Source organism: Mus caroli, unplaced genomic scaffold (genome assembly GCF_978045245.1).
Source record: "Mus caroli unplaced genomic scaffold, Mus_caroli_1 scaffold_3, whole genome shotgun sequence".
Lineage (NCBI taxonomy): Eukaryota > Metazoa > Chordata > Mammalia > Rodentia > Muridae > Mus > Mus caroli.
The window spans coordinates 125,920,258-125,947,575 of NW_028227258.1; the positions used below are offsets into that span (position 1 = coordinate 125,920,258).

Below are 27,318 nucleotides of genomic sequence, written 5' to 3' on the forward strand. Positions count from 1 at the left end.
CTATACCTCCCCTTCTAAGGTTTAGGGAACATCGCCAAAAAGGAGACAGAACAGATGTAAGAGCTGGAAGATAGGTAGGGAAGGGGACTGTGGGATGCTCCATTCTAGGCACGGCATGGCTATAAGCAATAATGTCACGGCATCTGCCGTTGCTTCCATTGGCTGGGCCCAGCATCAGTCAAGGCTGGAAAAAGACTCACGGGACCTCATCCCATCCTGATGAAATGCTGACTACTGGTGGATTCTAGGGGAAAAGCAGTCCTTGTCTTCACTTGTGTGTTCACAGGTGAGCCTGCTAGGCTCCAAGGAATAGTTCAAAATCCAGGTTCTGGGTTTGAAAACCACAGCCCTGGCCAAACCCAGTGGGTCACAAAACAAAATGCAAAGACGTGAATATGAGAAAGGGACTTATGAGGGGTAAAGAGGCAGGTGAAGGGAGGGTGTGGACAGAGTCAGAAGGGAGATAGGAGGGGGATGGGTGAAAGTAGCCATGGTATGTTATATATAGGAAACTGTCAAGTGAGAAAATTAATCAAAGTTAGGTATAAAAGAACCAATGAACACCCGGTTCTTCTGGATTCCTATTTGGCTTCAGAATGAAGTAAGTACTATGTACATATTTTTGCCCATAAGCTATTACTTGGAAATTTCTTCTAATACTGCACAAAAAGACAGCAACATTATTTTAAAGATATTTTTTCCCTAGTGGAATTACAACGCATATAAAAACCCTCTGAGTGGTATAAGGAAGCAGAGGCTAGCAGTTGATGTCGAAGCCATCATTAAAACACTCGCTGTGATGTCTTCGTTTGTCAGCCTGGCAGAGCACACCAACCTGCCGCACAGGGTCGCTGTGAGAATGACCGATTCTATGAACAAAGGGGCTGGAAACTTAGGGCCCTCTGCAGATGCAGTTGTTGTTCATAGATTGAGTGGTACTGTTCTGAATGTGTTTGCTTGTGTGTAGAAAAAGCTTGTGTCAACTCTGGTTAAGAATTTATTCAAAATGGTGCCAGTCATATAAACTTGAGGCCTATTTGTATTCGATATTGAACAAGCGACATGAAAAGTCATTTCTGTTCTTAAATTATAAGGGTTCAAACTGGTCATTTGTGCTTAGCAGGCAGAAAGAAGATAGTGCTGGTTTTATTTATTGCCAAAGCGGTGACGTAGCCCTAGAAGAGGCCGGAGAGGACACTGCTATAGCTGCTCCAGAGTTGCAGTTAATTGTAAGGCTCCAGAGTGTTTCCAGGCCACCCAGCTTTGTAGCACAGTTCTGTCACATTTCCTTCTCACACAGAGATGCTGCCAGGCCTCATCCTCACATGGGATTTAAGAGGCCAACTTGCTGTCCCTTGCTCTGAACCTCCATTTAAATAGCCGTGTTGTCTAATTCATACTGCTGGGGGCACTTCACGTTGCCCCACTCCCCACCCCGCCCCGCCAGGCGCTGTGCAACACTTCCCCATGGTGCAGACCCTGTTCTGCATGCATCCAGCAGAGCTGAGCACCGGGTCTTGCTGTGCCCTGCAGGGAGGTTGGAAGAGCCCCGCTGAAATGAATACCCAGTCTTAACACTGGGCTGACCTAGTACCAAGAATTCTCTGCCTCATTTTACAGGTGAGAAGGGGAGGCCCGCGCGTTAGCGCATCAGTAGTCTATTCTGCATAATAAACCAGTCCCACGAGGAGTAACCAAGGAAATCACTGTTCACAATCCCACAATCCAGAGGCATCGCTCTCGGATTGATACACTCGAGGGGTTCTTAGGCTAGATTCACTGGAGTCACCTGTGAGTCTAGGTTAAGCTGGTGAACTGCCAGGGGACTCACTGTATGAGGTCTCAGGAAGAGACAGGCCATCTCCGTCCTAGCATTTTCCTGTATTGGGGTAGCCCAGGCTTCTTCACACAGAGTTGTTGTGTGACAAGCAAAAACTGAAGCTTGGAAGCCCCTGCAGACTTAGGACAGGATGTTGCTCGGGCACTCGGCATTCACGTGATAAAGGAACGCTGCTCCAGCTTTAGAGAGTAGGGAAGCATTTCTCCACGTGAGGAGGAAGGAGTCCAAAGGGCTTGAGGTCTGTGATGGGGGAGATTTGTAGCCTTTGTCCTTCTGTCTCAGAATTTCTTACAGCAAGCGAATTGTCTAAGCTTCCTTAGGAAGAGTCGGTCCACAGGCTAGAACCTGAAGAATCTGCCTCTGTCTGGCTTGTTGTTGTTGTTTCAGCAGTGGCTACAGTGGAAAAGGAAAGTTTCTTTCTTCAGTTACTCCTGCTTCCGTCCCACTTCGTCACCATGGTACCCTGTGACTACAGTAGTTTGACCCATATGCTCAGATGGCTAGTTTGGAACTTAATGGAAATCTGATAGGACCATTGCCTTAGAAACCCTCATGAAAATCCATTCCTGTTAACTTACTCTCCTCGGCCCTGCTCAGGGAGCTGCCATTTACCAAACTCAGTTCCCCAAACTCTACAGTGATTCAGACGCGTGGGTAACTACAGCCCATTCAGTGACACCGCATTAGTTTAAAACCTTCCCTTATTGCTGTGTCTAGAAACAATCAAGGATTTGTTCTTTATGAGGCGGGATTTCGTTTTTGTCAAAAGCTAATCTAAGTGTCACAATGAGTCTGAGCCACGGATTGGTTTTCTTACCAGGTTCTGAGAAACACTGGTAATAAACACACAGGAGACTAGCTTGAGGCTGTCATTAAGACAGAGGGAGCAAGCCTTGAAAGTTTGTGCTGACCAGCTTCTGATAACAAATTAAGCCAGGATCTAATGAAATAAAAAGAGTTGAGCAAGATGTTAAAAGTTTTGTTAAAAGTTTAAATTACCCACAACGGAACTACTAAGTGTCATGTGTTTGCAGGATGCTAAATCTGTTGGTTAATACAGTGAACACATTTTTCAAAATTCAAGTTATATTTTCACTATTAAAAAAACAAGCTATCTGAATTTCGCATCTAAAGACACATTTTATTGTAAACCCAACACTGTTTTCAGCATAGAAGGTTGTCAGTAACAGATAGGAAATTCTATAAAAATGTTTCAAATGAATCAATGAGTATCAATCATCTTGTTACCATAAGAATATTTGGCAATGTTTAGAAATTAGCTATATTTAGCTTTATGGTGTACATAAGAATGGGGTTTCATCTTGTCTTTGTTACTTTTCTATCGCTATGAAGAGACACAGTGACAAAGACAACTAATAGGAGAAAGCTATAAAGCATTGATAGTTTCAGGGGGTGAGTCCAGGAAGGGAGTGTGGCAGCAGAAAGACAGGCCTGCTCCTGGAGCAACTGAGAGCGTACTTACATCTTGAAACACAACCATGAGGCAGAAAGAGACTTAACAGTCACATACCTCTTTTTGGGGGGGTGGGGGGTGGGGGGTCTCTGTATAGCCCTGGATGACCTGGAACTCACTCTGTAGACCAGGCTGGCCTTGAACTCAGAAATCTGCCTGCCTCTGCCTCCCAAGTGTTGGGATCAAAGGCGTGCACCGCCACTGCCCAGCCACACGCCTCTTTTGATGGTGCTCTATCTCCTAATCCTTCCAATGTCATTGTACTGGGTACCAACATTTCAGTATCAGAGCCTATGAAGGCCACTCTCATTCAAACAACCACAGTCCACACTCCTGTTGGCTTATAGCCGCATTATAATACAGAACTTCAAAAGTCCCCAGAGTCTTCCAATCTCAACACAGATTTTTATTTTTTAGTTAATTAAGTTATTTATTTACTTTACATTCCGATGATCACAGCTTCCCCTCCCTTCTCTCCTCCTAGTCACTCCGTCTCACCCCCCCCCATCCACCTTTCTTCCCCTTCTCCTTAGAAAAGGAGAGACCTCCCACAGATAACAACCAGGTATCAGAATAGTCTTCCTCCTTGGATTTCCCAAGCTCTGCCTAATATTTGGCTGTGGGTATTTGCATCTGTTTCCATCAGTTGCTGGGTGAAACTGATATGTTTTGTAAAGCACATAATGGTGCAGTGGGAGGGGGTACCCTAGTGCCCCACCAAGGTATCAGTCATACGACAGCTCTAAAAATAGAGTTTATTTGAGAGCATGGGAAGAGAGATTGAGAGAGTAGTAGAGGCTGAGAAAGAAGGGGGACAAGAAGGGCACACACAGAGAAATTGAGAGACAGAGAGACAGAGAGACAGAGACAGAGACAGAGACAGAGACAGAGACAGAGACAGAGACAGAGACAGAGACAGAGGAGGAAAAGGCTGGCTAGGAACACTGGGACGGAGGAGAGGCCAGAGGCAGGTCTGGGTTCGGGTAACTTTACTCAGAATATTTTCTAGTTCCATCCATTTGCCTACAAATTTCATGGTGTCCTTGTTTTTAATATCTGAGTAGCATCTCATTGTGTAAATGAACCACATTTTCTTTAACCATTCTTTAGTTGAGGGACATGCAGATTGTTTCCAGTCTCTGGCTATTATGAATAAAGCTGCTATGAGCATAATGGAGCAAGTGCCCTTGTGGTTTGGTGAGGCATCTTTTGGGTACATGCCCAGGAGTGGACCAGCTTGGTTTTGAGATAGAACTATTCTCAGTTTCTGAGAAACTGCCAAATTGATTTTTAAAGTGGTTGTATGGGTTTATTTGCCCACCAGTACTGGAGGAATGTCCCCTTGCTCCACATTCTTGCCGGCATGAGCTGTCACTTGAGTTTTTGATCTTAGCCAGTCTGGTGGCTGTAAGATGAAATCTCAGAGTCTTTGATTTGAATTCCCCTGATGACTAAGGATATTGAACATTTCTTTAAGTGCATCTCAGCCATTCCTCTGCTGAGAATTCTCTGTTTAGCAAAGTACCCCAATTTTTAATTGTATTATTTCATTTGTTGATGTCTATTTTCTTGAGTTCTTTGTATATTTTGGGTATCAGCCCTCTGTCAAATGTAGGGTTGGTAAAGAGCTTCCCCATTCTGCAAACTGCCATTTTGCCCCTTTGACAGTGCTCTTTGCCCTCTTTGCCTTTTGGTTTCACGAGGTCCCATTAATTAACTGTTGATCTAAGCCTGAATTGCTCAATACAGTTTTGAAGCCCTATGTGCCCACTGCCATTCAAACCTCCACATCTATTCATGATACACATTGTATCTGTGTTGTCTGCTTCCCAAGAACAAAGACTCGATTTACCTCAAATAAAACTAGGTGTGATGGCTGATGCCCGTGTTTCTCACACTCAGTAGGCAGAGGTGGAGGCATGACCATAGGTCAGCCTAGGCTTCAGAGTGAGACTCAAGACAAGTCTTGTAGAATCCAAAGCTGCAGCAATGAAGCTCAGCAGGAAGAAAGCTGGCATTGTGACTGTGCTGCTCTCCATACAAGGTCTCATCCCTACACAACAAACTACAGGCAATTGAAGGAAACTGGGAGCAGGAGAGGTGGTCTTCTCGGGGGAAGCACACACCAACTGGTTACCCAGTGCAAAGCAATCAGCCCTGAAAACATACATACAGTTAACATACAGAGTGCACATGATATTTAGCAACATATATGTATATACATATATACATGCAATAGCAATCAGTGAAAAAAAGAGGTCATAAATTTGAAGGAGAGTTAGAAGCAGTATATGGGACGGATTAGAGGGCGAAAAAGGAAGAGAGACATAATTAAATTATTATTATTATTTTTTTTTAGAAATCACAAATCAGGTCAATTTTATTCTGTGTGTGCTTCAATTAGAGGCTTCAAAATCCTAAAACACATGATTGGTAAACATGCAATTTATAACTGTTTTTTTTTGTTTTGTTTTGTTTTTTAATTTTTTTTAAATGTTTTTTATTACGTATTTTCCTCAATTACATTTCTAACGCTATCCCAAAAGTCTCCCATACCCTCCCCTCCACTTCCCTAACCACCCATTCCCATTTTTTGGCCCTGGCACTCCCCTGTACTGGGCCATATAAAGTTTGTGTGTCCAATGGGCCTCTCTTTCCAGTGATGGCCGACTAGGCCATCTTTTGATACATATGCAGCTAGAGTCAAGAGCTCCAGAGTACTGGTTAGTTCATAATGTTGTTGCACCTACAGGGTTGCAGATCTCTTTAGGTCCTTGGATACTTTCTCTAGCTCCTCTATTGGGGGTCCTGTGATCCATCCAGTAGCTGACTGTGAGCATCCAAATATGTGTTTGCTAGGCCCCAGCCTAGTCTCATAAGAGACAGTTATATCAGGGTCCTTTCAGCAAACACTTGCTAGTATATGCAATGGTGTCATCGTTTGGAGGCTAATTATGGGATGGATCCCTGGATATGGCAGTCTCTAGATGATCCATCCTTTTGTCTCAGCTCCAAACTTTGTCTCTGTAACTCCTTCCATGGGTGATTGTTTCCAATTCTAAGAAGGGGCAAAGTATCCACACTTTGGTCTTCATTCTTCTACAGTTTCATGTGTTTTGCAAATTGTATCTTATATCTCTGGTATACTAAGTTTCTGGGCTAATATCCACTTATCAGTGAGTACATAACATTTGAGTTGTTTTGTTATTGGGTTACCTCACTCAGGATGATGCCCTCCAGGTCCAACCATTTGCCTAGGAATTTCATAAATTCATTCTTTTTAATAGCTGAGTTGTACTCCATTGTGTAAATGTATCACATTTTTTGTATCCATTCCTCTGTTGAGGGGCATCTGGGTTCTTTCCAGCTTATGGCTATTATAAATAAGGCTGCTATGAACATAGTGGAGCATGTGTCCTTCTTACTGGTTGGGACATCTTCTGGATATATGCCCAGGAGAGGTATTGCGGGATCCTCCGGTAGTACTATGTCCAATTTTCTGAGGAACCGCCAGACTGATTTCCAGAGTGGTTGTACAAGCTTGCAACCCCACCAACAATGGAGGAGTGTTCCTCTTTCTCCACATCCTAGCCACCATCTGCTGTCACCTGAATTTTTTGATCTTAGCCATTCTGACTGGTGTGAGATGGAATCTCAGGGTTGTTTTGATTTGCATTTCTCTGATGATTAAGGATGATTAAGGATGGTGCTTCTCAGCCATTCGGTATTCCTCAGGTGAGAATTCTTTGTTTAGCTCTGAGCCCCATTTTTAATGGGGTTATTTGATTTTCTGGAGTCCACCCTCTTGAGTTCTTTATATATAATGGATATTAGTCCCCTATCTGATTTAAGATAGGTAAAGATCTTTTCCCAATCTGTTGGTGGCCTTTTTGTCTTATTGACGGTGTCTTTTGCCTTGCAGAAACTTTGCAGTTTCATGAGGTCCCATTTGTCAATCCTCAATCTTACAGCACAAGCCATTGCTGTTCTATTCAAGAATTTTTCCCCTGTGCCCATATCTTCAAGGCTTTCCCCCACTTTCTCCTCTATAAGTTTCAGTGTCTCTGGTTTTATGTGAAGTTCCTTGATCCACTTAGATTTGACCTTAGTACAAGGAGATAGGAATGGATGGATTCACATTCTTCTACATGATAACAACCAGTTGTGCCAGCACCATTTGTTGAAAATGCTGTCTTTCTTCCACTGGATGGTTTTAGCTCCTTTGTCGAAAATCAAGTGACCATAGGTGTGTGGGTTCATTTCTGGGTCTTCAATTCTATTCCATTGGTCTACTTGTCTGTCACTATACCAGTACCATGCAGTTTTTATCACAATTGCTCTGTAGTAAAGCTTTAGGTCAGGCATGGTGATTCCACCCAAGGTATTTTATCCTTGAGAAGAGTTTTTGCTATCCTAGGTTTTTTGTTATTACAGATGAATTTGCAGATTGCTCTATCTACTTCCTTGAAGGATTGAGTTGGAATTTTGATGGGGATTGCATTGAATCTGTAGATTGCTTTTGGCAAGATAGCCATTTTTACAATGTTGATCCTGCCAATCCATGAGCATGGGAGATCTTTCCATCTTCTGAGATCTTCTTTAATTTCTTTCTTCAGAGACTTGAAGTTCTTATCATACAGATCTTTCACTTCCTTAGTGAGAGTCACGCCAAAGTATTTTATACTATTTGTGACTATTGAGAAGGGTGTTGTTTCTCTAATTTCTTTCTCAGCCTGTTTATTCTTTGTGTAGAGAAAGGCCATTGACTTGTTTGAGTTAATTTTATATCCAGCTATTTCACTGAAGCTGTTTATCAGGTTTAGGAGTTCTTGGTGGAATTTTTAGGGTCACTTATATATACTATCATATCATCTGCCAAAAGTGATATTTTGACTTCATCTTTTCCAATTTGTATCCCCTTGATCTCCTTTTGTTGTCGAATTGCTCTGGCTAGGACTTCAAGTACTATGTTGAAGAGGTAGGTAGAAAGTGTGCACCCTTGTCTATTCCCTGATTTTAGTGGGATTGCTTCAAGCTTCTCACCATTTACTTTGATTTTGGCTACTGGTTTGCTGTAGATTGTTTTTATCATGTTTAGGTATGGGCCTTGAATTCCTGATCTTTTCAAGACTTTTATCATGAATGGCTGTTGGATCTTGTCGAATGCTTTTTCCACATCTAAGGAGATGATCATGTGGTTTTTGTCTTTGAGTTTGTTTATATAATGGATTACGTTGATGGATTTCCGTATATTAAACCACCCCTGCATCCCTGGAATAAAACCTACTTGGTCAGGATGGATGATTGCTTTAATGTGTTCTTGAATTCGGTTAGCGAGAATTTTATTGAGTATTTTTGCATCTATATTCATAAGGGAAATTGGTCTGAAGTTCTCTATGTTGGATCTTTCTGTGGTTTAGGTATCAGAGTAATTGTGGCTTCATAGAATGAGTTGGGTAGAGTTCCTTCTACTTCTATTTTTTTGAATAGTTTGTGCAGAACTGGAATTAGATCTTCTTTGAAGGTCTGGTAGAACTCTGCACTAAACCCATCTGGTCCTGGACTTTTTTTGGTTGGAAGACTATTAATGACTGCTTCTCTTTCTTATGGGAATATGGGACTGTTTAGATTGTTAATTTGATCCTGATTTAACTTTGGTACCTGGTATCTGTCTAGAAATTTGTCCATTTCTTCCAGGTTTTCCAGTTTTGTTGAGTATAGAATTTTGTAGAAGGATCTGATTATGTTTTGGATTTCTTCAGGATCTGTTGTTATGTCTCCCTTTTCATTTCTGATTTTGTTAATTAGGATGTTGTCCCTGTGCCCTCTAGTGAGTCTAGCTAAGGGTTTATCTATCTTGTTGATTTTCTCAAGGAACCAACTCCTCGTTTGGTTGATTCTTTGAATAGTTCTTCTTGTTTCCACTTGGTTGATTTCACCCCTGAGTTTAATTATTTCCTGCCTCTATTCCTCTTGGGTGAATTTGCTTCCTTTTTTTCTGGAGCTTTTAGGTGTGTTGTCAAGCTGCTAGTGTGTGCTCTCTCCAGTTTCTTTTTGGAGGCTATGAGTTTCCCTCTTAGAAATCCTTTCATTGTGTCCCATAGGTTTGGGTATGTTGTGGCTTCATTTTCATTAAACTCTAAAAATTCTTTAATTTCTTTCTTTATTCCTTCCTTGACCAAGGTATCATTGAGAAGAATGTTGTTCAGTTTCCACGTGAATGTTGGCTTTCCATTATTTATGTTGTTATTGAAGATCAGCCTTAGTCCGTGGTGATCTGATAGGATGCATGGGACAATTTCAATATTTTTGTATCTGTTGAGGTCTGTTTTGTGACCAATTATATGGTCAATTTTGGAGAAGGTCCCGTGAAGTGCTGAGAAGAAGGTATATCCTTTTGTTTTAGGATAAAATGTTCTGTAGATATCCATATCCATAGTAAGTCCATTTGTTTAATAACTTCTGTTAGTTTCACTGTGTCCCTGTTTAGTTTCTGTTTCTAGGATCTGTCCATTGATGAAAGTGGTGTGTTGAAGTCTCCCACTATTATTGTGTGAGGTGCAATGTGTGCTTTGAGGTTTACTAAAGTGTTTTTAATGAATGTGGCTGCCCTTGCATTTGGAGCATAGATATTCAGAATTGAGAGTTCCTCTTGGAGGATTTTACCTTTGATGAGTATGAAGTGTCCCTCCTTGTCTTTTTTGATAACTTTGGGTTGGAAGTAGATTTTATTTGATATTAGAATGGCTACTCCAGCTTGTTTCTTCAGACCATTTTCTTGGAAAATTGTTTTCCAACATTTCATTCTGAGGTAGTGTCTGTCTTTTTCCCTGAGATGGGTTTCCTGTAAGCAGCAAAACCTTGGGTCCTGTTTGTGTAGCCAGTCTGTTAGTCTATGTCTTTTTCTTGGGGAATTGAGTCCATTGATGTTAAGAGATATTAAGGAAAAGTACTTGTTGCTTCCTATTATTTTTGTTGTTAGAGTTGGCATTCTGTTCTTGTGGTTGTCTTCTTTTAGGTTTGTTGAAGGATTACTTTCTTGCTTTTTCTAGGGCATGGTTTCCGTCCTTGGTTTTTTTTTCTGTTATTATCCTTAGTAGGGCTGGATTCATGGAAAGATAATGTGTGAATCTGGTTTTGTCATGGAATACTTTGGTTTCTCCATCTATGGTAATTGAGAGTTTGGCCATGTATAGTAGCCTGGGCTGGCATTTGTGTTCTCTTAGTGTCTGTATAACATCTGTCCAGGCTCTTCTGGCTTTCATAGTCTCTGGTGAAAAGTCTGGTGTAATTCTAATAGGCCTGCCTTTATTTGTTACTTGACCTTTCTCCCTGACTGCTTTTAATATTCTCTTTATTTAGTGAATTTGTTGTTCTGATAATTATGTGTCGGGAGGAATTTCTTTTCTAGTCCAGTCTATTTGGAGTTCTGTAGGCTTCTTGTATGATCATGGGCATGTCTTTCTTTAGGTTTGGGAAGTTTTCTTCTATAATTTTGTTGAAGATATTTGCTGGCCCTTTAAGTTGAAAATCTTCATTCTCATCAACTCCTATTACCCGTAGGTTTGGTCTTCTCATTGTGTCCTGTATTTCCTGGATATTTTGAGTTAGGATCATTTTGCGTTTTTATTTTCTTTGATTATTGTGCCGTTGTTCTCTATGGAATCTTCTGCACTTGAGATTCTCTCTTCCATCTCTTGTATTCTGTTGCTGATGCTCGTATCTATGGTTCCAGATTTCTTTCCTTGGGTTTCTATCTCCAGCGTTGCCTCACTTTGGGTTTTCTTCATTGTGTCTACTTCCCTTTTTAGGTCTAGTATGGTTTTGTTCATTTCCATCACCTGTTTGGATGTGTTTTCCTGTTTTTCTTTAAGGACTTCTACCTGTTTGGTTGTGTTTTCCTTTAAGGACTTGTAACTCTTTAGCAGTGTTCTCCTGTATTTCTTTAAGTGAGTTATTAAAGTCCTTCCTGATGTCCTCTACCATCATCATGAGATATGCTTTTAAATCCGGGTCTAGCTTTTCGGGTGTGTTGGGGTGCCCAGGACTAGGTGGGGTGGGAGTGCTGCATTCTGATGATGGTGAGTGGTCTTGATTTCTGTTAGTAGGATACTTACATTTGCCTTTCGCCATCTGGAATTCGCAATCTCTGGAGCTAGTTGTTATATTTGTCTCTGGTTAGAGCTTGTTCCTCAGGTGATTATGTTAGTCTCTAACAGCAGACCTGGGAGACTAGCTCTCTCCTTAGTTTCAGTGGTCAGAGTACTCTCTGCAGGCAAGCTCTCCTCTTGAAGGGAAGGTGCCCAGATATCTGGTGTTTGAACAGGCCTCCTGGCAGAAGTTGTGTTCCACTCACCAGAGGTCTTAAGATCCCGTGGGGGATCCTGTGTGGGTCCTTGCAGGTGTCCGGAGACTCTCCGGGCCAGGAACCCCGGTGGACCAGAAGGGACTTGTGCCCCTGATCAGGCCGGGTTGTCTGCTTCCCTAGTTAATGCAGTCTCAGGTCCCGTGCGATTGGATTGGAGCAGGCACTGTGTTCCACTCACCAGAGGTCTTAGGATCCTGTGGGGGATCCTGTGTGGGTCCTTGTGGGTGTCCAGAGACTCAGCAGGCCAGAAACCCCGGTGCTGCAGTCAGAATTTATAAAGTCTCTAGTCCAACTCCCATCACTGGTCAGCAGCAGCTGCGAACAGAAGTCCAAATATCTAGCAGTCGCTCAGTCCCACCAGGCAAGCAGGCCAAGAGAGAGAATATATAATTAAATTATAATCTCAAAAATATAAAAATAAAAATCTAAACCTAACTTTTTAATGATATGCTTAATCTTTTTCTTTAATCTGTATTTTTAGGATTTTGTGCCCCATTCTTTACTTTTGGGAGGGAGAGTAAACCCCAGCCCTCCCTGTGGCCAAGGCGTAATGAGTAAATGTAAACTCACATTAGAGTTCCATTGCTGTGTGACTTAGAATTATAGCAAGCCTCTCTTCTCAGGTTCCAGGGGTTGTTCCGACATAAAGCTAAGCATGGAGACCAGTGCCTTGGCCCTGGACTGGGGAAAGGTATCAGACTCCTCAGTGCTTTCCTGATGCTAGAAGAGAGCTTGACTACCTGCTACCGAAGCAAAGAGTGACTTCACGCTGTCAGACACTGGCTAGTCTGAAGTCTCGGGTGTGACTTTTAAAAGTTCCAGTTATCCTTTTTCCTCTTTCAAAATGCTTCATTTCCCTTCTCCTCTTTCTTGTCCTTTCTCTGCTCTCAGAGTTTCAGTGCTAAATTTACAGTGGGTTGTCATTACCATTTGGGTAAAGATTCTCTCCCATTTTGTGTTCTCTCTCTCTCTCTCTCTCTCTCTCTCTCTCTCTGTCTGTCTGTCTGTCTGTCTGTCTCTCCTTCTCTCTGTCTGTCTGTCTCCATTTCTGTCTTTCTCAGCCTCTGTTTACCTCTCTGTCTCTCTCTTTTTGTCTCTGTCTCCTGTCTGTCTCTGTCTGCCTCTGTCTGCCTCTGTCTCTGTCTTTCTGTCTTTCTCTCTCTCTCTCTCTCTCTCTCTCTCTCCTACATGTCTCCTCTCATAGGCTGCTATAGTAGTGTGTTTCGTATATAGTCTTAAATGTGTGTGTGTCTTTCCTACAGCCCTGTGAAACAGCCTGCCCTCTATTTTGTCACAGATCTATGGCGCTCCTTTATCCTCCTCCAGTCTTCCTGCGCTCTGATTTGAAACGCTGTCTCATTGGCTAATCCCATAACAGTGTTTACTGCAAAAATCATCAGCTGTTCTAAATATTGCACAGAAAAAGTTTTTCCCTCCTCTGGGCATCTTTCCCAGAGTTGTTTTAGTTACGTAAGGGGAACTTTAGTTTTCTGCGCTCATTAACACTAACACTTTTAACTTTAAACAAATATGCCTGGTATTTTGCCTGATGTTGCCCTAAATTTAAACATTTCTTTGGATAACGCTGGTCACTTTTCAGTGTAGCTAAAAATGTTAAATGATTGTGTTGATAGTGGTTCTTTAAAGACTTCCATTTCTCAGTTGCTATAATCTATGATTACACTGCTTTCCACTGTAAAAGAAATTTTGCCAATGTTGTTTGAGTTAAAGATCTACCAAGGAGCCAAGCGTGGTGGTGCACGCCTTTAATCCTAGCACTTGGGAGGCAGAGGCAGGCGAATTTCTGAGTTTGAGGCCAGCCTGGTCTACAGAGTGAGTTCCAGGACAGCCAGGGCTATATAGAGAAACCCTGTCTCGAAAAAACTAACTAACTAACTAACTAACTAACTAACTAACAAACAAACAAACAAACAAACAAATAAATAAATAAATAAATAAATAAATAAATAAATAAATAAATAAATATAAAGATCTACCAAGGAGGTTGCCCTAGATAGTCTCAAATGTCTCATGTAACTAACAAATACTACCTTGAAAGGAAGACAGGAGGGTCAGAAGCAGACAAGGAGATATAAAAATTGTCTCAGAAGAAAGGCAGGATAATGTGGGTGGCAAACCAAGGAATGTAAGCTGAAACAGGCCTAGGGTTAACTTCTTTCCTAGGGCTTCCAGAAGGCAGGCAGCCCTGTTGCCTTCAGCTGAATGTTACCACACTCTAACATTCTGCCTCTGAGATTTGCTGATGTTGGTATAATAGATTTTCTTTATTATTTGACTGAATAGGATTGAATGTTCATTTCTTGTACTGGATTTCTATTTCTAACTCATACATATATATGTATATATCCTATCTCCAATTAGTATATAGAAAAAATAAGCCCAGAGAGAACATAATTTATTCCAACAGCCAAAATTACCACAATCCTCTTATTTTATTGGTTTTGATATATTTAGTCTTCTGCTAAAAATAGAGCTCTGCATATACTGCCTAAGGATGTTGTGGCATCTTTAAAGTTACAGTAAGTTAGCTTGCACAGTGGAGTCCAGCAAATGCAATCACATTTAGCTTGTGTGATGGAGTCCAGCACATGACGCTAGCTATGTACAGCAGAACCTGCTGCTACTGAAGCAAGTCAGGCCACGCAGGCCTGACCTCTTCCTACACCGCCTGCAAAGGTGATTCCCTGGGATTCTACAGACATGGAAACTCAGCATCTGGATGGTCTCAGGAGGTGCTCAGTTTGGGTCTCCTGTGGGTTTCTGCCATGTTTGTATAACAGTTCTAACTTGGACTGTATTTGATTTGTTCTTTATTCTGCTTCTGGTGGAATGGGATAAAATGGGGTTCACAACTGACAAAGTTACTCATTAATAGCAGCCTAAGGACCACATTAGGTAAGACTAGAAATGTACAGGCTATAGGGGACAAAGGCTTGAATACAGCTTGCTTTGGGTGATATAGTAAATTAATTGCATGCCCAGTTGTGTTATAATCTGTCAGACTCTTGTTTCAAATGCTGGAGATGTACAGCCCTCTTTCCTTAATAAGCTGCAAATGCCTGTCCATGTGGTTTCTGCTAACAAAAGAGAGAATTCATTGCTGAGCCATTATCACCAACTTGCTTTCATCCACCTTTGATGATGTATTGCACCATTTTTTCAGTTACTAAAGGAATGTTTTTAATCTTTTGTTCAAATGAATAGTCATGAAGTTCCTGCCCTTTCCACGTGTCCATTTTGAAGTCATTGTTACAGTCTGGCAAATACAGACTATCTTCCATTTTCAAGCATTACGTTGTCAAGTAAGGTGGTTTCTATTTAAATCATTGAGGCTGCTGTGTGTGGTGGGTCAAGAGGTGGGGTGAGTGGGCAGGATACTGGCACGATTCCCATTGAGAAAAAGAGGTCCGTGCTGTGAGAAAGAGCTAAAGAGTATGCATGAGCTAAGGGTGGGTGGGAAGCAGTGGGTAATAGGAAAAAGAGTTTGTTCCTTAGCCAGTAGGATGTGAGCTATTGCATGTCATGCCAGAGTCAGACACAGTAGAAAGGAAGTAGAAATGATGGGCAACTGCAGCAGTGGGGTCTGGATTATCTTGGAGTTAACAGGACAGAGAAAGAACTTCAACCTTATTGCGCTACATCACAGCAAAGCTACTTTCAGAAGAAAAGGATAGCGAGCAAAATCACTTGTTTACAAGCAGCAAGTAAGTAGCTTAGGAGAATATAAAAGGTGGATGCTGCAGGCCCACAGGCTCAGTATGAAGCTGGCACAGGGAACTTCACATAGGTCAGCAGCAGTATTAAGCAAGCGTCGGTGAACATTTGCGGCCCGGTACCATCTAGCCACCACCTCAGACCCCTTCCACCTGTGTTACTCTCTCAGAATAATGGAGGATCCCACATAGGCCTGCCTTACCTTCCTCACTTGCTCTATAACATAAGCTTCCCAAAGTGAGAGGAGTGAATGTTTTAGAAAGAAACCTAGATTCCATTAGAAGAAATGCAGACAGGTGCTAGATAACCAAGAGTGAAAACACATCCATTAAAGAGAGGCTTTAATAAAAAAAAAGCTCTGACATAAAAATCAGACAATGGTGTCTAATAGAAGGAGTCTGGGTCATTTCAGTTTGAAAAAGCTATTTACAACTCCAGCCAGGGAATCAGGTAGGCTGACAGCAAGCTCTCACCTCTCCTTCTGCCTCTCCAAATACAATCGCAGAGTCTCATCTTCATCACTGCAACATAACACCTGTGCATCCCCTCCCCCATCTCCAGTGGCCCCCACAGATCTTCCCCTCCTACTCTCCTTTCCCCCACTGGTTGCTATGTTCCTTCTCCAACTGCAGCAGGCACTCCCTGGCAGCAGCCAAAGAAGTAGGTCAGTTAATTGCAGATCTTCACCCCTTCTTTTGCTCCAATGAAATTACCCACTAGTTTCATCTCAGCTCTGCAGCAGACACCTGAGCCCTCCCTTCCTGCACCCATTTCCAGAGACTTGGCCTCTGTCATCCCTTTCCTCCCTCCTGCTTTCCCCTAGCCTCCAGCTCCACGGGCCACTCTGACCAGGCCTACTCCAGATCTTTATCTCTCCCTCCATCCCTCCAAAACCAATCACCTACTCTCATTCCCAAATCTGTAGCAGACCTTTTTCTGTGGCCTCACCTCATTCTCTGCCCCCATTGGCAGGGGACAAACTAAGTGGATCCTAGTGTAACACTCTGCTTTCTTCCCTCTTGTGAAATTCCTCTACTGCCCCCAGCCCATCTCCATTCCTAGGTCTCAGGTTCCAATACCCAGAAACATATTTTTCCTGGAACCCCCAGTGCCCACGCCTTTTGGATCCCCAGAAGATTTTCTCAAGGGAAACACAGGCACCACACTTTCCTGAGAACAAGAGAGAAAAACAAACCAATAAATAAATATCCACCCAACAAAGACAAGACCAAATATCTGTATCTCAAATTATAAGCTACCTAACCCTAGATGCCCATACACCAGGAAAAGAAATCACAATCAATAATGGCCAGGACAATGTGTCTTCCCAAGAGTCCAGAAATCCTATCACAGCAGGCCCTGAGTATTCCAATCTTGAAGCATAAATAAAATACCTTAAAACAGTCCTTGTGCTAGACAGAAATACATAAAGAGGAAACAAATAAATCCCTTAAGAAATATATTAATAAACAAATAAACAGTGGTAGGAAATTAATAAAATCATTCCAAACACAGAAGTAGAAATAACATCAACAAAGAAAATTCAAACAGACGGAAATTTGGAAATAAAAAAATTTAGAAACTTGACAAGAATCATAGAGACAAATCTTGGTCACTGAAGACATAATAAAAGAAATGAATACCTTGGTAAAAATAAAATGTTAAAACTTAAAAACTATTGGCAGCGGGGCATGGTGGCACATGCCTTTCATCCCAGCACTCAGGAGGCAGAGGCAGGTGGATTTCTGAGTTCAAGGCCAGCCTGGTCTACAGAGTGAGTTCCAGGACTACACAGAGAAACCCTGTCTCGAAAAACCAAAACAAAATTTAAAAACTAAAAAATAAAATAAAAACTATTGGCACAAAAATCCAAGAGGAAGCCTGTGACAATATGAAAAGACCAACCCTAAGAATGAAAGGAGAAAAAGGAAAAGAAACACAGAGGCCAAGAAACTATCCTCAACAAAATCATATATGAAAATTTCCCTAACCTAAAAAAAGAGATGCCTACCAAATTATAAGAAGCATGCAGATCACCAAACATATTGGACCAGAAAAGAAAATCCCCTTGGCACATAATAATCAAAATAATAAACATACAAAACACAGAAGGAATATTAAAAGCTGCAAGAGGAAAAGATGAAGCAATATATAAAAGAAGACCAATTACACCTGACTTCTCAATGGAGACTCTAAAAGCTAGAAGGGCCTCAGCAGAGGTGCTGCAGACTCTAAGAGACCACAGATGTCAGTCCAGACTACTTTACACAGCAAAACCATAGAAATAAATCTCCATAGAAAATAAAACATTCCATGATAAAATCAAATTTAAGAAATATCTATCTACAAATCTAGCCCTTACAGAAGTTGCTAGAAGATAAACTCCAACCTAAAGACATTAACCACATCCAAAAAACCCACAGGGGATAGATAATTCCAGGACAGCAAAATCAAAAGGAAGGAAACAGGTGTACATCGCACCACCACCACCACAGCAACAACAACAATAAGAACAACAAAATAATAGGAATTAACAATCATTAGTCGTTGATCATTCTCAATACCAATGGTCTCAATTCCCCAAACAACGGATAAAGACTAACAGAATGGATATACAAATAGGATCCATCCTTCAGCTGCATCCAAGATACACCACACCTCAACATCAAAGATAGACATCACCTCAGGGTAAAGGGTTGGAAAAAGATATTTCAAGTAAATGGACCTAAAAAGCAAGTTATATAGACATTTTAAATTGGAAAGGAAGAAGTCAAAATATCTCTATTAACAGTATAATATCACTTATGTGGTAGTATACATAAGTGACCCTAAAAATTCCACAGAAGAGGTCCTACAACTGATAAACACTTTCAGCAAGGTAACTAGATACAAAATTAACTCACAAAACCCAGTAGCCTTCCTATATATAATCATCAAATGGTCTGAGAAAGAAATCAGAGGAAACAACACCTTCCCCAAGAGCCTCAAATAATATAAAATATTTTGGGGTATCTCTAACCAAGCAAATGAAAGAGTTGTATGATAAAAATTTCAAGTCATTGAAGAAGCTATCAGAAGGTAGAAAGATCTGCCTTGATCATGAATCAGTAGTATTAACATAATAAAAATTGCCATTCTACTAAAAGCAATCTGCAGATTCATTGAAATCCCCATCAAAATTCTAACACAATTCCTCATAGATCTTGAAAGGACAATATTCAACTTCATATGGAAACATTAAAGGACCAGGATATCTAAAACAATCCTGAACAATAAAAGAACTGCTGAAGATATCACTATTTCCAATTTCAAGCTGCACTACAAAGCTATAGTGATAAAAAACAAAACAAAACATGGTATTGGCATTAAAATAGGCATGCTGATTAATGGAATTGAATTGAGGGCTCATACATAAATAAGTCCACATACCTATAGATTCCTAATTTTTCTGATAAAAAAGCCAGAAATACACACTGCACAAAAGACAGCATTTTCAACAAATAATGCTGGTCAAACTAGATGTCCACATGCAGAAGTATCCAGGTAGACCCATAGTTGTCACCCTGCACAAAACTCAACTCCAAATGGATCAAAGACCTCAGCATAAAGCCAGATACATTGATGCTGACAGAAGAGAAAGTGGGGAATACCCTCGAACTCATTGGCATGGAAAAAGACTTTCTGAACAGAACATTATTAGTTCAGGAATTACAATCAACAATTTAGACATGAGGCTTAATGAAACTGAAAAGCTTATGTAAGGCAAAACACCATCTTTAGGACAAAGCCACAGTCTATGGAGTGGGAAAAAATTTTCACCAACCACACATCTTACAGAGAGCTAATATCCAATCTATAGAAAGAACTCAAGAAACTAGACATCAAGAAAACAACCAATTTAAAATGCAGTGCAGATCTAAACAGAGAATTCTCAATAGAGGAAACTCAAATGGTTAAGAAACACTTAAAGAAATGTTCAACATCTTTAGCCATCCGAAAAATACAAATCAAAACTACTTTGAGATCTAATATTACATTTGTAAGAATGACTAAGGTCAACAGAACAAATGACAGATCTTGTTGGCAATGATGTGGAGTTAAGGGAACTCACTCATTGCTGGTAGGAGTGCAAATCCATACAACTACTGTGGAAATCCGTGCAGAGGTTCCTCAGGAAGATGGAAATCAATCTATCTCAAAATCCAGCAGTACCACTCTTGGGCATAAAAGATGCTTCATCCTACCACAGAGACATTTGCACATACATGTTCATTGCTGGTGTGTTCATAATAGCCAGAAGTTGGAAACAACCTAGAAGAATAAAGAAGAATAGAAGAATAAAGAAGATGGGGTACATCTATCTAATGTAATATTACTAAGCCATTAAAAAAATGACACCAAGAAATCTTCAGGAAAATGGATGGAACTGGAAAAAAATCATCCTCTGAGGGAGGTATCCCAGACATAGAAAGACAAATACAGTATGTATTCACTTACATGTGGATATTATCTGTGAAGGGAATGATAACCAAGCTATAATCCATAGAACCAAAGAAAGTAGCTATAGAGTAAGGACTAGAGGGAACAGATAGATAGATCTCATTAGGAAAAGGGAAATTATATAGATAAGGCTGGGCTTGAAGGGTCAAGTGGGAAGAAGATAAAGGAGGAATTGTGGGAGGGAATACAGGGAGAGACAGCTAAAATAAAGAGGTATTGAGGGGCTGTATGGAAAACCCAATACTGGTCTTCAAATATATACATATATGAAGGCAATCTAAATGAAATCACCAGACAATGGGGAAGACAGAGTCCCAACTCAACATATCTTGTCACCAAATGAAGCTTCCAGTACCGGGATTGGGTTACATACAATTGAGTTGTTGTTCAAAGGGGTCCCATGGGAACCCCCAAACAAACTAGGGAGTTTCCAAGACAATAATAGGTTGTTCTCCACAAACTGACAGCAATGCCCTATGGCTGAATACAAATGTATATTGAATGGACATATTAAGCTGGTGCCTACATAGAGTCTTTATCTATTTGTTCCAGCATCTTTGATATTGGAAGGTATTCTGTGTGCTACCAAAAAAGTGGCATAAATACAGAGCCAGCCACACCCTTTAGCTAAAATATTATACTTCTTGCAAGGTGTGTTGGGGCAATGGTGGCACAAAGCTTGTGCCTACTTAAGTAGCACCAACTAAGACCCAATTTGACTTAAGACCCATCCATGAGATGTACTCATACCCAACACAATTTGGGTGACCAAGAACCTGAGACTAGTGAGCCCGGGGACCTAGGGTAAATCCAAATATTACTGACCTAAAAGGAGAAGAAGAAAAGTAGTAATAAAATGACTGCTAACGATATTCTGCTATACTTATAGATCAGTGCCTTGTTCGGCCACTCTAGGACCCACTTCGTCATCCAGCAGAACAATCACAGAGACCCACAGACAGACATTACACAGTGAGAGACCTCATAACACTCAGCCATGGGTGATAAGGGGACATAAATGGGATGTCCCCATCAAATTCTTCTCCCTCAGAGCTCAGGACACCCTGTGGAAGAGAAGGCAGAAAGAGTGTAAGAGCCAGAGAGGGGAAGGGACACCAAGAAAACAAGACCCTCTAACTCAACTGAGCAAAGCTCATATGAAATCAGAGACTGAATCAACATGTACACAGTCTGCACCGGGCCCTCTACGTATGTATTACAGCTTACAGATCAGTGTGTCTATGAGACTCCTGAGTGAGTGAACACGTGGGTCTCTGATTCTTGTGCCTTCTTTGGGGCTCTTTTCCTTCTGTTGGTTTGTCTAGTCCAACTCCTAAGTGATAGTTTCTTTATCTTTATCTTATTATATTTTAGTTCATTATACTTTTAAAAAATGAATGAATGAATGAATGAATTGAACTGTCATCTATACCTGCTTGGAATGGGACTATCAGCTTTTCTCCAATACACAGGGTATATCACTCCAGGACAACAGGCCTTGTTCTCAGGAGTAGCTGACCAACACATAATAGATTCTACAGGGTTTTTGTGTGCTTTTATTTGGTTGCAGTTTGGTGGATTTTGTTTTTGGTATTGTTTGTTTCTTTGTTTGTTTGTTTTTCTTTGGGGGCATGGCTTTATTTTGTTTTCTTGGTTTGGGGAGTTTTAATGTTGAATTGGGTTTTTGTTTGTCTTTCAAGAAAAACTTAAAAGTTGGGAGGAGGGGAGGATCTGAAAGGACTGTGGGAGGGAAAGAATATAAAATAAAAATAATGGAATAAAAAGACTGTATTAAATAAATTAATTTCCTATGTTTAAAAAAAGAAGTAGCTATTTACAATTATTTAAATATGCATGGGGAAGGATGGAGTGGGCTAACAGAAGAGCCTCCAGCCTCAGGGATGCTCAGATCAAGGAAGTGAGTAGTAAAGGCTAGGCTGTAACGAAGGCTTAATGAATGAGAGAGGAAAAGCAGAACTCTCCTTTCTTTTCCTTATGGAGTTGCTGAAGATGAGCCAGAGGCTTGTTCTGCCATGCAGGCAGGCTACCACCAAGCTACCAGCCAGGCTACCACAGGTCAAGATCACCAACACTAATGTCTATTCTGTTTCAGTCCTATCAACTGAAAAAGGTCAAAATAACTAAGTAGGCAAGCAAAGGGTACACTCCATACTTAAAAAAAATAACATAGTTACAGTCTACCAAATTATACATCACACACACACACACACACACATACACAGAAGCAACTTGCCAATGTGATCAAGGATCTACTGTGACGAATTTTTACAAAGTTCATGAAACAATGTCAGAAGTTGAAACAGAGCTTCCTGGATATATTAAAAGTGCATAGTTGTTAGGTGGCAGTGACTCAGGCCTTTAATCCTAGCACTCAAGAGGCAGAGACAGATAGATCTTTGTAAGTTCAAGACCAGCTGGGACTATAGAACTAGTTCCATGACAGCTAGGGCTACACAGAAAACCCTGTCTTGAAAAACAAAATCAAAATTGCACACTGGCAATCCTAGAACTGAGGCTAGATGCAAAATTCCAAGTTGCTTATTAAAGAAATGGCATGTCAAACTATAAGCAGAAAAGTGACACATCGCTTGGCTACACAAAAGTAAGCAAAGTTGTAAATGAAGAAAGCCTGGCTCCATGTCCTCATTCTGTCTGTAAATAGCCAAATGAATGTGCCACAGTGGTTAAGTCCTATGAATTACAGTATTTTTCCTCTGGGAAATGAGGCTGTCAATTCAGAGCTCATTTGATGTTAGCCAAAAAGAATGTATCAGCCCAATAGTCCATTGGAGCCTCAGTTCTTTCAGCCTCAATGTCCCCAAGTGGAAAGGCTGCCATTCATTAAGAAGTAAGTCATGTATTAGGTACGTACATCATTAGGAAATACACTGGGCCTATGATGAGGAATACTAACAATGTATTTTTATAAAGGGTGAATATGAGGCTTGGAGTTTCTGATTCAATCAGTAAGGATGGGGTGCATTCTGAAGTCTGGAATTCAGGTGATATGTACCCCGTCTGATAGTGATGGATATATATATATATATATGAGATAATACTGCAATGAATACTGTGATGAAAACTGTCTAACTTCTGGATAGTTCAAACATATTGTAAAACAGGATGGCTAACTGACAAAAGCACTTGCTCCCCAAGTCTGATTGCCTGACTTTGGTCCCTGAAGCCCCTGGATAAAAGCCAGATGTCATGACATGACATACATCTGTGATCCCAGAATCATGAGGAAGCTCACAGCCAGCTGCCAGGAAGTACAAAGCATGGCAGAAACAGCAAAAGAGGTCCTGCTCCAGCAAGGAAGGAGAAAAGCTACACCCAAACACTGTCCTCTGGCCACGTGTGCACCATGTCACATACACACATACGCACAGAGCGATGATAATGATAATGATAAAAATTAGTAATGAGAGGAATAATTTTTAAAATATACTGATGATGCCCATCTCATTAAAATTTTCTTCTGATATATTTTATAAACTATCTCATTGAAAGAATAGAAAACAATTCTAACTAAAATTTTAAAACTCTAAGGACTAGATGTAATATTTTACTCAAACATTATGCTTTATTAAAATGTCACATCCATACAAGATGTGCTGTAGCTGATTCACTACAACATAATAAGTATTCAAACAGTGAAATGTGTAAAGGCTGGTGCTAATTTTTGGTACATTTGCAGAAGAGGTGGTCAGATGTAGGGAAGTCGTGGAGGCCTAGTGTTTACCTTGGCCAATCTACAATATCAGTGTGGTCCAGGGAACTGAAGGTCGAAAACCCATCAAATGAGCAGTTGTAGCAATTGACAAGAGAAGCCTTAGGGATGACAAATACACAGGGAGTCAAACACATGAGGGTTGAAAGAACTGTTGGCTAGTGGACTCACTGACTGGGTTTCAGCCTTGTGACCACTCTGGGGTTCTAGGTCAGACTTGCCTTGGTCTTGAAAGCAGTGTGTGAGGTGGCTGATGGGCAGTGGGCAGGCAAGAGGCCTGGCTCTGGGCGTCCCTAGCTGGGATTCTGGGTTGGATCCCCTCAATTCCAGAGCTGAGTAATGGGTGTGGTGCATGATGCACAGCAGGAGGACTGGCTCTGGAGGTCCCAACCTGGAATTCTGGTTCAAAATTCACAGTTCCAGGTTGGCATAGTGGTTTGAATGGCCAATTGGCAGGTAAATGGCTCTACCAGTTCCATTCAGGCTCGAAATGATCTGTAGCCAAGGGATGGGTGGGATGTCAGGTAGGCTGGTGGCTAGAAGATCTGGGGGTCTCTACCTGGGGTTCTAGACCAATGTCTACATTGTCCCAGAGCCAAGCAGTGGGTGGAGTGGCTGATAGGTAGTTCTCAATGTTTCTTTAGATAAAAATAAAAGGAAGCCTTTTTCTGGCCATCACTTTGAGACTTTTAAGTTAGAAAAGTAAAGGAAGTTAAAATTGTAATGCATGCCCAGCAATAGATGGCCAACACAAAACTGTCTCAATAAAATCTTTTGAACTTCTTTGTCACCTAATATTGAGTCAGGGGGAAGGGGATTGTTTTTGTTTTTGTTATTTACTTTAAAAGTTCTTTGTATGTAGATTATGGTTTCTGATTTTGTGTTTTTAAGGATTCCTATGTATGCAAATGCAAGTGTTTCTACGTCTGTATGCGATTTTTGTGCTTTTTCTTTGGCTCTTCTGTTTGTTTATTGTGTGCTATTCTAACTTGTTTGTTTCATCTTTTATTTCATTTTTGTTATTTCTTAAATGCCTATTTGTTTTCTAATGAGAGACAGAAAATGGGTTGATCCAGATGGGATTGGAGGAACCAGAAGTGTACTGGCTATTTTTGTGTCAACTTGACACAGCTGGAGTTATCACAGAGAAAGGAGCTTCAGTTGAGGAAATGCCTCCATGAGATCCAGCTGTAAGGCATTTTCTCAATTAGTGATCAAGGGGGAAAGGCTCCTTGTGGGTGGGACCATCCCTGGGCTGGTAGTCTTGGGTTCTATAAGAGAGTAGGCTGAGCAAGCCAGAGGAGGCAAGCCAGTGAAGAACATCCCTCCATGGCCTCTGCATCAGCTCCTGCTTCCTGACCTGCTTGAGTTCCAGTCCCGACTTACTTTGGTGATGAACAGCAGTATGGAAGTGTAAGCCGAATAAACCCTTTTCTCCCCAACTTGCTTCTTGGTCATGATGTTTGTGCAGGAATAGAAACCCTGACTAAGACAAATTGGTACCAGCAGAGTGGGGTATTCCTGTGACAACCTGACCATGTTTTGGGGAGGACTGTGGAAGGACTTTGGAACTTTGGGCTTGAAGATCCATTCGTTGTTAAGAGCTCTGTCAGATGTTGTGTAGGAGCTTGGAAGATAATGTTGAGAACAGTGCAGAAGATGAAGGTCTGGTTTGTGAAATTTCAGAGGGAAAATTAAAGACTTTTCAGGGCCATTGCTGTTTTGATTGTGAAGATTCTGTAGTTCTGGTTAGCTGGGGCTGAAGAATCAGCTGTGATTAACAAGATACCAGAACTACTAAAGCAAAAACTTTGCATTACTGGGACTATTGATGCTGGTTAGCTGGAGCTAAGAAATTAGCGGTGATTAAGAAGAGACCAGTATCGTTGAGGTGACATCTTCTGGGAAGTGTTTTCTGAAAGCACAAAGAGGCTGTGTTCCAGAGATAGGCAAGGTTGTACTCCTTCTGCAGCAGGACTTGGTAATGTGTAAGGGTCACCCAGGTGGTACTGGTTTTGAAGGCATGAAGGGGTCACACAAAGCAGCTGAGGCTCGGCACTGTGAGAGGCCATGGAAGGCCATTGGTGAAGGTGCAGCCTCAGTTGTAATTGAAGGCCCGGGACTGAAGGGGTCATGCAGTGTTTTGGAGATGCCAGTACCATGAGATGACCACCAAGAGCAGCAGCAGCAGTGGAGTACAGGCATCTGGAGCCCAGAGGACGACGTGTGTGCTACAAAGGGCATGGCTGGAGAAGTGACCCAAGCCCTTGGAGGAGCCCAGAAGATCATGAGTTGGATCCCAGATGTTGGACAGTTGGAGATTGATTTTTGCTTTTGATTCTGACTGTGCCCTGATATTTTCCCTCTTGAAGGAAGAAACTGTTTTAGTGGAGCCCACAGTTAAGAGACTTTTAATTGTAAAAAGACTTTGGATTTTAAAAGAGATGGATATTTTAAAGAAACTGAAATTTTAAGAATATGTAAAGACTGTGGAACTTTTAAAGTTATTTAGATCTTGGGGATGAATAAGAATGTAAGGGTTGAGGCTTACTAGTGATGTGTTTGTGTGTCAAGTTGACAAGGGGTCAATTGTACTGGCTATTTTTGTGTCAACTTGACACAGCTGGAGTTATCACAGAGAAAGGAGCTTCAGTTGAGGAAATGCCTCCATGAGATCCAGCTGTAAGGCATTTTCTCAATTAGTGATCAAGGGGGAAAGGCTCCTTGTGGGTGGGACCATCCCTGGGCTGGTAGTCTTGGGTTCTATAAGAGAGTAGGCTGAGCAAGCCAGAGGAGGCAAGCCAGTGAAGAACATCCCTCCATGGCCTCTGCATCAGCTCCTGCTTCCTGACCTGCTTGAGTTCCAGTCCCGACTTACTTTGGTGATGAACAGCAGTATGGAAGTGTAAGCCGAATAAACCCTTTCCTCCCCAACTTGCTTCTTGGTCATGATGTTTGTGCAGGAATAGAAACCCTGACTAAGACAAGAAGGGAAGCCATAATCTCAATACTGTATGAAAAAATATATTTTCAATTATAAAAAACTATAAAAAAGACAGCCTTGTATAGAACTCAAAGTCGTTATAATGGCCAATGGTTTAATATATATATCAAGTTGGATAGATAACTAAGAAGAATAAAAAATGAAAAAAGAAGCCTGTGTATTGGACTGGTGAGAGGGCTCAGTGGGTTACAGTACTTGCTGCACAAGTATGAGGCCTTGGTTTGAATCCCCAGAACCCATAAGCCAGGATTCAGTGACAATAGCCTGATGCTCTTATGGGAAAATGGGAGATACGGAAAGAAGAATCCCAGGAGCCTGTGTGCCAGGCAGAATAACATAAACAGTGGTGAGCAATGCAGAGACCCTACCTCAAGGTGGACTTTAGGAGCCAGCACCCAAGGCTGTCCTCTGACCTCTGCATGGACTCCATGACCCATGTGCATCCACACATGTGGAAACACGCATGCTTGTACATCTCTCTCTCTCTCTCTCTCTCTCTCTCTCTCTCTCTCACACACACACACACACACACACACACACAGAGAGAAAGAGAGAGAGAGAGACTTGCACAGAGGAGGGAAAGATTAATAACCTGAATTTTGATGAGAATTACTCCTTTGTTATGACTTCACACAAAGCCAAATGA

At 41.3% G+C, this 27,318-nt stretch overlaps 1 protein-coding gene across 1 annotated transcript in view; it reads left to right on the forward strand.

Moving 5' to 3' along the window:
* Positions 1–27,318, forward strand: part of LOC110291351 (pyroglutamylated RF-amide peptide receptor) — a 47,311-nt gene that overhangs the window by 10,556 nt on the left and 9,437 nt on the right. The gene's annotated exons all lie outside the window — the stretch shown is intronic.